Raw genomic sequence first — 13,795 nt, forward strand, 5'->3', positions numbered from 1 at the left:
CCCTCATACACTATAGTTTTACATAACCACACTTTAATAATTTTTCAATGAGCTAGGCACTATGTGTGAGGCCTTCTGTGTATTTAATTACATAATTCTTCAACAAACTTTGAAGTAGCTGGGCAGTGGTGGTGCATGCCTTTAATCCCAGCACTTGGGAGGCAGAGGCAGGTGGATTTCTGAGTTCAAGGCCAGCCTGGTCTACAAAGTGAGTTCCAGGACAGCCAGGGCTACACAGAGAAACCCTATCTCAAAACAAACAAACAAAATTAACAAATAAAACAAAACACTTTGAAGTAGCTAAAGTCATCATCTCCGTTTTAAAGATGATTGAGGCTTATACAATCTAGGCTTGGGTACTCATTAAAATACTTACCCCACAGTGAGGACCAATATTAGCACTCTGTCAAAAATTTTACAGTCAGGTGGCTAGGTGTGCGGCTCACTGGTAGAGTGGTGGAGTCCCTAGCCTAGCATGTATAAAGTTCTGAGTTTAGCTCCCAGTACTGCTAAATTAATTAATAATAAATTAAGCCAGGTGTGGTAGTGCACATCTTTAATCGCAACACCATTGGGTGGGGGCAGAGGCAGGTGAACTTCTGAGTTTAAGGACAGCCTGGTCTACAGAGTGAATTCCAGAGAGCTGGGGCTACACAGAGAAACCCTGTTCTCAAAAAACATAGACAGACAGACAGACAGACAGACAGATACACAGATAGATAGATACCCACAGCAGCAAGCAGGGCTGACCACAAATATCGACTGATGGAAGTCTACCAGTGTTCATTCATCAGCACAAGGCTAAGTGGCATGTGTGTAGCTTTTGCTTTAACAGTCTCATGTACCCCAGGCTGGCCTTGAACTCTGATCTTCTTACACTACTCAAGACCTAGGATCACAGGCCTGGGGTGGCTGTACCCAGCTATAGAGGAGAGGGTGGCGGGATTTTTTTCTTTTTTAAATTTTTTGGGGGTAGGGTCTTACAGTAACTGTGGCTGGTGGCTGGTGGCTGGCCTGGCTTGAGACTCATGGAGATCCTGCTGCTTTTGTCTCCTGAGCGTTGGGATGGCAGGTACCCTACACCACACCTTGATTTCTGTTCTTGTTGTTCTTCTTGTTGCTTGAGACAAGACCCTGTTCGCTTTGAAACCTGACTAATCCTCCTGCCTCTGTCTTTGCTGGGATAATAGACATGTGACACCTCGCTCTAATGTACTTAAAAGAAGACAAAACACCCAAGCCCACAATTTATTTTTTATTTATTTATTTATTTATTTATTTATTTATTGTGTGTGTGTGTGTGTATGCTACAATGCAGGTGTGGAGATGAAGGAACAACTGGCTGGAACTGGTTCCCACTTTCCATCATTACGTGGGTCCCAGTGCTCACAATTCAGGTCCTCAGACTTGGGGGCAAGTGTCTTTTTCCCTCATCAGCATACTTTCGGTTGGTTGGGTTTTTTTTTTTAATTCCACTTTTTTTTATTTATTTATGTGAATACACTGTATCTGTCTTCAGACACACACTAGAAAAGTGCATCGGATCCCATTACAGATGGTTGTGAGCCACCATGTGGTTGCTGGGAATCGAACTCAGGACCTCTGGAAGAGCAGTCAGTGCTCTTAACCTCTGAGCCATCTCTCCAGCCCTGGTTGGTTGGGTTTTAAGGTTTATTTTTATTTTATATGCACGAGTGTTTTGCCTGTATGTATGCCTGTGTACTGAATGTCTGCTTGGTTTCTGTGTAGGTCAGAAGAAGGTATTGGATTGCCTGGAATTGCAGTTACAAATGCTGTGAGTGCTGGGAGTCTAACCTGGACCCTCTGGAAGAACAGGCGATGCTCTTAACCTCTGAGCCATCTTTTTAGTCCTTGTTTGCTTTTTGTGGAGTCAGGGTTTCTAGTAAAACAGGATGGCCTTGTCCTGTGGGAGAACTTGAGTTCCTAATCTTGCCTCCTTCCAGGCCTGCATTAAAACTAGGCCTGGAAGTATATAAATCTCAGATGCTGAACTTATATATTTAATGCATGTTTTATGATAAAACTTTACTTGAGAGAATCCTTTATGAATAAGACACTTTTTGTTTGTTTGATTTTAGAAGGAGGGTCTATGTACCCTTGGCTGGCTTGGATCCCCCAGTGTAGACCAGGCTGGCCTTGAACTCAGAGATTCCCTTGCCTTGGCCCCCCAGGTAGCCTGGTAATATGGCTCAATGGGTAAGGACACTTGCTAGAACCAATGTCGTGGAAAGGGAGTCTTGAAGGATTGCCCTCTGACCTCCAATCAACACCCCACATAATAAATGGAAAACATTTTTTTTTAAAGTCACACTACAAATACGAAGACTATACAAAAATTTAAAAGCAGATTAACCACTCGTTTATATTTGCCTCATTTGCTTTTAAATCTGCCTCCTGAATATAAGTGCATTTATTTTCCTGTCTGAGAGAATAAACAGGTGCTAGTGTACTCCAATCCCAGCTACTTCCTGTTTGTTAAGAGCGAGGACATCCCTGTGTATATGTTTTTTCTCCATTCTTTGTTGAAGGAGAGGGGGAGGCCTCTGAGTCTACAGTCCAGGCTTATCCTGAATTCTCTTTGCAGGTCAGTCTGGCTCATAATACTTTCACCTCTGCCTCCCAAGAGCTGGAGCAGAAAGCTTGTGCCACCAGCCCCAGGTTCGTTTTTGTTTTCTGAATATAAAGCAAAGAGGCTTAAATCCCAGATGTCTGTGTGCATATGGCACTAGGGATGGAGGCCCTGGGCCTTGCACAAGGTCAGTGAGCCCTCAACCACAGAGCTACAAACCTCACCCTGATCTCCTGAATACACAGTGATTACTATCATGGCTCTAATGACTGTGATTGGTCACAGCAAACATTGCTGGCAAACCTCCACATATAGCCAAAGTCTTCCACCTGACTTTGCTCCACTCAGGCTGGTACCTTTTTACGGGGCAGTCTTGTGTGGCTCGAGTGAGTTGACCAATATGGCCAATGACTTTTCAAACTGTAAATTTTTGTGCTCACTGGAGATTATTTTCTTTCTTTCAACAAGGTCTCATTGCATGACCCTGGCTGACCTGACTTGTAATGGAGACCAGGCTGGCCAGAGATTATCCTGTTTCTGCCTCTGAAGTGCTGGGATTAAAGGAATGCACCACCACATATCCCTGGAGGTAGTTTTCTTTCTTTTTTAAAAATAAGTTTATCATTTGGTACATAGTATGGGTGTTTAGCTTCTTGTGGAATTCAGAAGAGGGTGTCTGGTCTCCTGGAATCGGAGTTACATACAGTTGTGAGCTGCCAAGTGGGTGCTGGGAATTGACCTCTGTTCTTCTGGAAGATCAGCTAGTGCTCTTAACCACCGAGCCATCTGTCCAGTTCTATCTGTAGTTAGCCTACTCCCATTTTCCTGAACCTTTCTTCTGGGTGTGGGAAAAGGGGATTTAGACACAGCCACAGTCCAGTTTGGTCTGGAACTTGCTTTGTAGCTGAGGTTAACCTCCAAGTGCTGGGATTCCAGGTCAGATCTACCATACCTTGGATTCTCTTGATAGTTATAGTCCTTCCCAAGTTACAGACCAAGATCACCTGCTCATCCAGACTTTTTTTTTTTTTAAGACATTCTCTTTTAGCACCAACTTCCGGACCCATTTGAGATCTCCAATAGTCAAGGCATTCCTGCTGTTCTTCCTCCCCAGGGGTCATGTCCAGGCTGGGCTGGCCTTCCCCTCCTTTTGCCTTTTGGTCAGTCTACTCAGTTTTAAGTGGAAAGGGGCCCAGAAAATGTTGACATTTGAAGTTCCCAAAGTAGTTGCTCATTTACTCACTAACCAGGAAGAGGTGCAGGAGGAAAGCTGGGTTTAACTCTAGTTAGAGCCCCAGAGGCAGGAAACCTGCGGAGATTCACTCATTCAACTTGTGTTGAGTTACTTCCTTTTGATGCTAGCCTCCCTGTGGACCTGGGCTCCTAGAGAGAGATGTGGCTTCCAATTTCTATCTAGATGAAAGATGGAAGCCACTTCTGCCCCTCAAGGAGATTTTATCAAGACATTCTCAGATGGGTTTCAGTGTTATAGGAACACAGGAGCTAGAAGGTTTCGAAGACTGTCCTGTGTAGTAATGAGAAAGCTCCCTCCTGTGACTCATCTGGGGAAACAAAGTCTGAGAGGAGGAAAGAGGCCAAACCTTTCCTCAGAAGGACAATGCTTGCTGTGTAGGAACAGCAAAAGCGGGAGAAGAGGTTGGAGTGAAGTCAGGAAGCCAACCAAATAAAAGATTTGTGAAAGTTGAGTCTGTACGTGCTCGGCCTTGTAGTTAGCCTTTGCAATCATCGACTTGTTTATTCTTTTAACATATATTTATTTAGTGTCTAGAGTACATCATCTAATGTATGGAGACAGACAAGCAGGCAAACAAATAAACATAAACGCCAGGTACCTATCATAAATATTTGCGTTTCTCCAATGGTTCAGCGTGGGCCTAAGTTACCGAGTAGGGCTCCTTCCCAGCTGGCACGAGGAACCCTTGGGGGAACATGTATGCTTTTTCTTCCTTCAAGGCCTCCTCTCCCCTTAAGATGGCTGACAAAGGCCAAGCTGGGCAAAAGCAGGAAGCAGTACGTGGTCCTGAGCGGGTGACCCGCAGGGCGACCACAGCGCCCTGGATGGCCTTGCAGCAGAGGGGTATGGAAATGGAGATGCAGGGTTGCTGTGTGACTCCAGCAGGAACTCTTCCCTCTCTGGGCCGCTCATCCAGACCTGCGAGAGTGTGCTCGCATGTGCGTGTGTGCATCTGATCTGGGTTGGGGGACAGGAGGGGATGGGGGGGTCTCAGGTGGCAAGGACTGGGCGCTATCTGTAGGCTCGGGTCATCCTGGAGGGTGACCCGCAAGGCGTTGGGGGCCCAGAGACGGCTCCCGAGGAGGCAGGGCGAGGAAGCTCGGGAGGGATTTCAAATCTCCCTCGCCCGGCCCCTAGGCTCGGCCGGCTGGTGAGTGGCTGCGGCGGGGGCGCCCCCCGGGCGGGGGCGGGGCGAGGGCCGGGCCGGGGCTACAAGGGCAGCGGCGCCGCCCCCTCCCCACCCACTCCCGTGCGCGCCCAGCCCGTAGCGTCCTCGTCGCCGCCCCTCGCCTCGCAGCCGCAGCCCGCGTGGACGCTCTCGCCTGAGCGCCCCGGACTAGCCCGGGTGGCCCACTGGCGCGCGGGCGAGCGCTCGGGCGATCCTGGCCGGCAGCGCGGGGGTTAAGCGGCCCAAGTAAACGTAGCGCGGCGATCGGCGCCGGAGATTCGCGAACCCGGCACCCCGCGCCGCCAGCCGGCCACGACCCGCGGCGCGACCGCGGCGCCGCGCCCCAGCCAGCTTCGCGACAGGTGAGCGCCACGCGCCCCACGGGGACTGGGATCTCCTGGTGATTGGGGCTGAGTGGGTGCCGGGGCGATAGGTCCCCTGGTGAAGCGTGGATGTTTGCCGGGGTCGGGGAGAACGGGGCGCGTGGCGCTTAGCGGGACGGGGACACGGGACCGGGCACGGGGACAGAGGACGCCAAGTCCCCCTGCGCTCCGCCGCTCTAAAGAGTTGAGGGGAAGAGACCTGCAGCTTTTCTGGAAAGTAGGGTTGAGAGCACTTGGGAGCTCAGTGGGGCCCAAGCGGTGGCTGTCCCAGGGACCCAATATCCTTACCTAGTCCGCTTCTTACCCAGCGCCTCCTCGGGGAGGAAAGCCTGGGATGTAGAGGGAGTTGTTTCGTCTATGTAGCAGTGGATGTGGATCCACTCCGACTTGGAACCTCGCACTCCCAGATCGGGATGGAGCTCTGGGTACCGGCAAGTGGGGATGCTAGATGGGCGTTGTCTCCGGGGTCCTCCGGAGCCGGGCCACTTGAGCTCCCGGCGCTGCCGGCTGCTGGGAGGGGCTGGCTGAGCACACCTGGCCGGGGAGGAGCCAGCCGGGGGCGGCACCACACCATGCTTGCTGCCCTAGGGGCTCACTTTCCATTCTCAGCCTTCTTCCGGGGTGAGGTGTCCCCACTACCTAGTCCATACACCGAGTGCTTAATTATAAAATAACCCTCTGCCTCCACTTCCTAGCGGTCAATCGTCTGTGCTTCAGGGATTGCTTAGGGATACCTGTGGAATCCGTCTAGGCTAGAGGGTGCAATCAAAGCGGAGACCTACTGCGTTCCCAAGGTTGGACTGCGAGGAGGGGAAGCGTTACTTGATCCAGTGTCAGCTGTGCAGCAATCCTGTGCTCTCCATGCCTCTGCCACCCCCTGCATCCCTGAGGCACGGAATCCGTGATTCCTATCTTGCACTCTGAGGCATATGAATTAAAGTGAATTAAGGCCTCAGTAGAGTGCTTCCGGACTAGTGGATTTTGTGGGCTTTGGTGGACTGGTGGCACTCATTGACCTGCCTCTGAGTCCACCAGGCCTGCTGAGGCTTGTGTTCGAGACCATGGAAACCTCAGGTATATACCTTTCCAGACTCGGGATCTCCCCTCCCCCACACATAGTGCTTTGGGACCAAATCTACAGCCTTCCTTATTTAAGGTAAGCCACCTACCCCTGGGTCACACCTCCCAGCTTCAAGGTAAACTTCTGTAGGGTTGGCTTACCATCTTTACTGTGTGATTGGCCTCATTACCTCCCAGCACATGGTTGGAAGCAGGTTGCCCTTCTCAGGCAAGCACTGTCTTGGATTTGTGCTTAAATCCAACTATTGCAAAGCAATTACAGTTCTATCCCTGTGCCTTAGTTGTTACCTATGCGCAGTAGAAACGGTTCACAAAGATTAGGGATGACGCCAGCGTGTGGGTCTTCAAGCCTCTATCGTCAGCACTTAGTGGAATAGCACCTGAAGGAGGCCTCAAGACACGAGGGCTGAGGTATGCTGTGCCGAGCGGAATGCAAAGTCACCTCTGCCAGCCCCTCCTTTTCCTGCCTTCCTGAGGTACTCTGTTTCATTCTCAGCTATGGAAGCATTTCTAAACCATCATTGTCTGTGACTGGGGAGTTGGCAGGAAGGGCTGTCTTTGTTTCCTTTAAAAAAAATTTACATTTTATTCTGTATGTGTACACGAATGGGGCACCATTGTGAAGGTCAGAGGAAAACATGTGGCAGGCAGCACTCTACCATGTGGGTCTGTAGAGCAAACCGAGGACATCCACCTTGGCTGCTGCTGTTACCTGCAGGGCCCATCTCCATCACCCACCCCTTTGTTCCCTGCTGGAATAGGGCTCTGTTTATGGTTTGGGGCCACTTTTTTTTTGTTGTTGTTGTTCCTTCCCTCTCCAAGTTTGAGGATAGCTAAAGGTGTAGCTAAGCAAAATCTTTCACCTTTCCTGTTGGGGTGGAGAGAGCTGAGACAAAGGGGCTGGTGAGGCAGCAGGGGCCAGCCACATCCTTCTTAAAGCCATAGGCCAAACCCTTACCCCTACAAAGGTTGGGGGAGGGGAGAAGAGGATCTGGGAGCTGCAGGGGGCTGAGGGAGGAAGGGAGGTGGGGCTGGCGAGGCCGCTTCCCTGCCTGCCCTTCCCTTCCTTCAGCCATGTGGTGCCTCTGGCCCAGAGACGCCTGTCACCCTTCATTATTGCAGCCCAAGACACCCGATTGCAGTGGACATTTGGACGAGTACTCCATCCAGGGAAATGTCCCTTGGCATTCCTTTGTCCCAAACCGCCTTCCATGTCAGCGCCATCTCTAGTTCTAGATACCACTTCCAAGATAGCATTTGCTAAATATGACTTTTCCTGGAATTTTTTTCCTTTCTCTTTTTTTTCATAAGAAATAGGGCCTTCTATGCTGCATAAAGTGTTTCAAACACAATATCTTTTGCTCCCCCAGTACTGGCATGGTTCACCAGGCCTGGCCTCAGCTGTATTCTGTTGGGTGCTCTGGCCTGTTTCTACCTCTACACTAATCTCCCTCAGGCCATGTCTAAATGTTCCTCATGTCCTTTGCAAAGTGTGACTGTGTACGTGTGTGTACGTGTGTGTGTGTGTGTGTGTGTGTGTGCATGTGCACACGCGCGAGTGCATCTCGGGGACTGAGGCTCTAGATCTAGTCACTTCCATTATTGTGACTAGCTTTTAATAGGGGACATTGACACTTTAGCATTTTTCACTATCACAGGATAGACTGCTCTACAGAAGGATAGATACCAAGTGCAGGTATTCAGATGGGTCTGTCTCTGGCTGACACAGGCATGTTGGCTGCTGTGTTGAGTTAGTTTCCTGAGGCTCCCTCCTAGCTGAGAAGTGGATACGATGCACTTTTATCCCACCGGTGGCAAGGAAGGTCATGGGATACATGATATTTTTAGATTCGTGAACTGATTGCTCATTCACAAGGAGTTGAGTAAAGCCCTAAGTTCAGTTAAAAGCCAGTGTCTGCAGGGTAGTAGAGATGCAGAAGCAGCTGCAGCAGGGCCCAGGGGTGACATTCTAGCTACGAGGTCATGTCCTAAACCTCCCTTGGTCTATAAAATGAACAAGGGAGGCTCTTTTTCTTTCTTTTTCTTTTTTATGGATTGCCTAACTTTTTTTTTTTTAAAGATTTATTTATTTATTATGCTTGTGAGTACACCGTTACTTCATTCACACCAGAAGAGGGCTTCACATCGGATTCCATTACAGATGGTTGTGAGCCACCCCGTGGTTGGTGACACTTGAACTCAGGACCTCTGGAGGAGCAGTCATGGAGCCATCTCTCCAGCCCTTGGAGGCTCAGTTTTTACGGAGCTTATTACTGGCTAATTGCTGGAGATGCTAAAGTTTGGGTAATAGAAAAGAACCCTGGGGGAGTCAAATGTTGAGGATGTAGTTCAGTAGTGGAACACTTCCTCAGCCAGCATGAGGCCCTGGGTTTAATCCATTGTACTGCGTGTACACAAAACAATACATTTTAGCTTTTGTTTGCATTTGAGTCTTGCCCTGTAACCCTGGTGTTCCTGGCTACACCAATGTTTGGCGTGTAACACAGCCTGGACTTAATTAAGCTTAGTCCGCCATTTTGCTTCAGTGCCTTGTGCTTGGATTATGGACATGAGCCACGTGACTTGCTTACCTTTGCTGTTGCTGGGGATTGAATCCAGCGGGGCCCTGTTCATGCTGTGCAAGGACACAACCTCTGAACATTGTCTCCTTGGGGTGTTGTAGGTGAGAGTCTTGCTGTAGATAGGCTCATTTCAATCCCGTTTTGCTTGAGAGCCGTGTGTGTCTCTGTCCAGCTCAACATTTATTGCTTCCATTTTTGAATGTGACTGGTTTTCAATGGACCTCACTGCTGACCAGCAGCATTTGATGCTGCCTTGCAGGGTAAGGGTGCAGGAGGCCTGCATGAGAACCTGGCTGGGTTTGATCTTTACTTGGCGGTCAAAGGAAAAAAAAGCAGGTGTGCTGGGACAACAAACGAACTTGTCTGCATTTCCTAGGTTTCTGTTACTGAATCTTCTTGTCCCCCCACCCCCCACCCCCACCAGTGAGCTCTTCAGTGCGCTGCTGGGATGTGGGAGTAAGAGTTCCTGAGTTGTGTTTTTGCCTCCCCTGGACTTACTGTATCCTTTACATTCCTGTCCAAGGCTCAGCATGTGTGGATGCCAACGATAGAACAAACTGTGGAAGGACACCTGGGAGAGGGAAGAGGCTAGCTAATCTTCTCGAGCCTCATTCCCGTGATATGCAGCCTCATTCTCCTCCAATTGTATGTGTGCCGGAGCCAGTGCTGGGGCCAGGAGAACAGTTTGGGGGACATTACCAACGGCCATCACTGCTTCCTGAGCTCCATGAATGGGCTGCACTGATTTTTCCAGCTGCAACGGGGTCGAGCTTCATGTAGTTGAAGCGCTTGATGTCCAGGGACCTGGTGAGAGAGAGATGGTGGTTCAGGCTGGCCACGTTGAGAAGGTGGAGGTAGGGCTTACCTGTGTTTTATTTACCAGAGTAGAACAAGGTTTTGGAAAACCCTGAAGAAATGTGTTCTTCGCTCTGGACAAAGAAGGGCCAGCGACAGTGTAGTTCACGGGCCTGAACTTGTCCTTGTTAGACTAGTCTTCCTTAATGTTTTTATTTTTTTGTATATGAGCACATATCTTCAGACGGACCAGAAGAGGGCACCGGATCCCATTACAGATGGTTGTGAGCCACCATGAGGTTGCTGGGAATTGAACTCAGGACCTCTGGAAGAGCAGTCAGTGCTCTTAACCGCTGAGTCATCTCTCCAGCCCCATGTGCAGCGTTCTCAATGTTAACATGGCTCCTTCTAGCAAGAGCTATTTGTCCTCACCTGCCCTTTAGTAGTGCTCCTTAGTTAGTGGCTGTGTAAAACTCTTCCTGGTCTAATACAAACTGCCATTTGTTTGTAGATTTTGCTATGACATTACAATGACTGGACCACTCACCTGCTTATACGTTTGAGATTTTTTTTTTTATATTAGTTCTGGAAAGATAGCTCAGCAAGAGCGCTGGCTGTTCTATGAGAGGACCCAGGTGGGACAGATTCCCAGCATCCGCATGGTTGTATACAACTGTAATTCCAGTTCCAGGGATCTGATGCCCTCTTTTGGCCTCTGCAGGTCGTAGACAGACAGACAGACAGACAGACAGACACAGTATACACACAGAAAAAACATTCATATAGAAAATGAAAGTAAGATTTTACTTTAAGATTATTGAAATGGGGTCTTGCCCAGTAGACCTGGGTAAGCTGGTACTTGTAGTCTAGGCTGGCCTCAAACTCTTGGCTTTAGTCTCGAGTGAGGGCGTGTAGCAGAATGAGAAAGCCACATTCTGGGCTTTTTTTTTTCTTTTTTGTTTTTAATCTGTTCAAAGTACATGTCCATCAGTGGCCACTTATATCACTGGTGACATGCTGGTGTGTGAGGTGAATCCTGATGTGATTTTTGGAACTTAGCAGAATTTTATTCTGAGACAACAATGTAGCATAGCTGTTTTGGGTAACATGAGGGTACACTTTAATTGTAGTACTCAGGAGACAGAGTCAAACCCTGTCTAAAAAAAAAAAAAAAAGACAGGGGCAGATTGGTCTGAGTTCAAGGCTAGCCTGGTACCAGGCTCAAGTAACTGAACAAATTCTAAACCAAAACAGTATGTCAAATGCATGTACCTATGCCATGTACTTATGTACATTTACCTATGCCATGACAGTTGTGTGACAGTCAGGACAACTTGAGGTAGCTTGTCCTTGGGTCCCTGGGGACTGGACTTATATTGATTGTCAGGCTTGGTGGCTTCTTTACACGATGAGTCATCTCTCTGACCTTCTACATTTAAATTTTTTGTTTTGTATTGCTTTTCTGGTTTTTTGTTTTTTTTTTTTTTGGTTTTTTTGGTTTTTTGTTTTTGTTTTTTCGAGACAGGGTTTCTCTGTGTGGTCCTGGCTGTCCTGGAACTCACTCTATAGACCAGGCTGGCCTCGAACTCAGAAATCTGCCTGCCTCTGCCTCCCAGAGTGCTGGGATTACAGGCGTGCGCCACACTGCCCAGCTTTGTATTGCTTTTCAAGATGGTTTCTCTGTAGAGCTTATTGTCTTAGAAGTTGCTCTGTATACCAGGCTGGCCTCAAACTCAGATCCCCCTGCCTCTGCCTCCTAAGTGCAAGGATGACAGGTGTGTGCCACCACCACCTGGCTTGCACTATTTCAGTCAAGATTTCGTTTTATTTTGTGCCTGTTTTGCCTGCACATGTCTGCACCCATATCCACTTAGTATCCTTAGATGCCAGAAGGTGCCCTGGGAGAGCACTGAGGACTAATTTGAGCCTCTAAGACTAATTTAAGTCTCTAGCCTCATACTTAATTTTAACTCATTATAACTCTGTCCCAGGCCTTGTAAGAACCCCTGTGGTGGCCTAAGTCTCTGATTCTTAGAACTTTGAGACCCTGACAAGGCTCTGCTTCCTGTGAGCTTTACTGTGTAGCCTGTCTGCTGTGCTTTGCACTGTGAGGTACAAGGGAGCTACTCCAGAACATCTGGTCCCAGCTGTTCTTAGGGAGCAGGCAGGGGAGGGCACCAGGGAGGCTGTGGATGGAGTCTCAGTGCCCCCACACAGGTGAGAATCAATCTTTCAGCCTCTCTTGCTTTGTTTTGTCATGAGGCTGGAGGTGAGGCACAGCCTTCCATTTGCCCCAGTCTCACCTCCTTAATGCCCTCCTTCCGACAGTTATACGACGCTAGCCAGCCTGGAAGAGAGGGATGGCTTCAGCTCTAAGCTTCATTGCTGGGGTTGGAGGGAGTTCCTGGGCCCCCTCTTGAGTCTAATTGGGGGTGTCATTTACCCCTTGTCTGCCACATTGCATTTGCTCTCCTGACCTGGTTCCTGCACAGCTGCCCAGACTCCAGGAAAGGGTCACACATTACCTTTGCTCCTGAGGTTAGGCAGCCGCCTCTTGGGAGGTAAATATAACAGCAGACCACACTTTATGCCACGGAATGCCCTTGAGACCTGGAATGGCTATCCTTAATAGCATTTCTGCTTGTCTCTGGAAACATCAGTAAGGCCTGTGCCCTCTGGACTGCCTGGGCATTAGAATTGGCAGGGTCATTAACCCCTCTCCTGCACGGATTCCTGGGAGATGTATGTTTGTGCTGTTCAGGCTACTGAAAGCATAATACTTGTGTTCAGTTTGACACTGTGTCAGCCACGCTGGAAAATCCCTTGCAAAGGTAAGACCTCCTGGGAAGGAGCAGCCAGCTTAGCATTCCTCCTGGAAAATTGTAGTAGATAAGACCAGTTGGCTTGTGCTAGGGGCTATATTACTCTATATTACTCAGGAAGTGCTAGTGTTGAACTGGGAAGCCAAAATTTAGCCGGAAGCCAAAAAAGAGGTACCAGGGAAGAGATTTGTAATCTGATGTCACATACCAGTCTCTGGTGGTGAGCTGAGTTGGTGTCATCAGGCTCTGTGACTGCTAGGCATAGTATGTTCTCTTTGCCCAGTCTAACATATTCCCCGCTCTCAACCCTTTTATTATAGATAAGATCTAACGCTCTGGATGGCCTGGAACTTACTATGTAGACCAGGAATGTGCACACTATGATCTTGCCTGGTGTTTGAGGAAGCTAGGAGTCAGATCCCAGGGAACTGGAGTCATGGTAGTTGTAAGCCACTTTGTGGGGGTTGTAAAACCTCAGGTCTCAAGCCGGGTCCTTTGCTAGGAAACTGCTCTTAACAATTAAGGCATCCGTACAGCTCCAGTGTACAAAGTTCTTCTGTGCAGACCATCCCTGTGTGCCCAGGGCATGGACCATAATGGTAGGGGTCATTTCTAGGCCCTGCCTGTGGGTCCAGGCAGGTGTGTGGGATGCTGAAGGGCTCTGGGAAGGAATGCTGCCCACCTTTCAGATTCCAGCTCACTAGGCACTGCTAATGCCCGGAGGGAAGGCCCAGGGTAGTTAATCATTGTCAGCGCTGGGCAGCAGGTCCGCTTGGACCTGTGTAGAAAGAGGGCACACACCTGCCTGGCTTCTGGCTGACCCAGATAGGGTCTGTCTGAGGGACTGAAGTCCAGTGTGTGAGAAAACCCACCACTGCCCCTGGATGAGAGAGAGGTCCTACATGTCCTTGCTTTAGGCCTCTGACTCCATCCACACCAGCCTTGCCTCCATGCCTCTTCCTCAAGTGTGCCCTGAGGGAGTGAGCCCTGCAGTGAGCCCAGGTGGCTCTGACTTGGTCTGAGGGAAATGCTGATTGGAACACTTCCCAGCAGCTTTCCTGAATGTCTGCCTTCCTGGCCTCCGGAAATGGCCACAGTCAATTAGTTTGTTCTACCAAGT

The 13,795-nt window shown here is 49.2% G+C and overlaps 1 protein-coding gene across 8 annotated transcripts in view; it reads left to right on the forward strand.

Moving 5' to 3' along the window:
• The first annotated feature begins 5,105 nt into the window (after positions 1 to 5,105).
• LOC127686099 (DNA (cytosine-5)-methyltransferase 3B) overlaps positions 5,106 to 13,795 on the forward strand; it is a 37,547-nt gene continuing 28,857 nt past the window's right edge. For all 8 annotated transcript variants that reach the window (XM_052183972.1, XM_052183976.1, XM_052183973.1 and 5 more), the window contains exon 1: positions 5,106 to 5,375. The gene's annotated coding sequence lies outside the window, so the exon portion shown is untranslated. The remainder of the gene's footprint in view (positions 5,376 to 13,795) is intronic.

The sequence above is a fragment of the Apodemus sylvaticus genome, chromosome 5, assembly GCF_947179515.1.
Source record: "Apodemus sylvaticus chromosome 5, mApoSyl1.1, whole genome shotgun sequence".
Lineage (NCBI taxonomy): Eukaryota > Metazoa > Chordata > Mammalia > Rodentia > Muridae > Apodemus > Apodemus sylvaticus.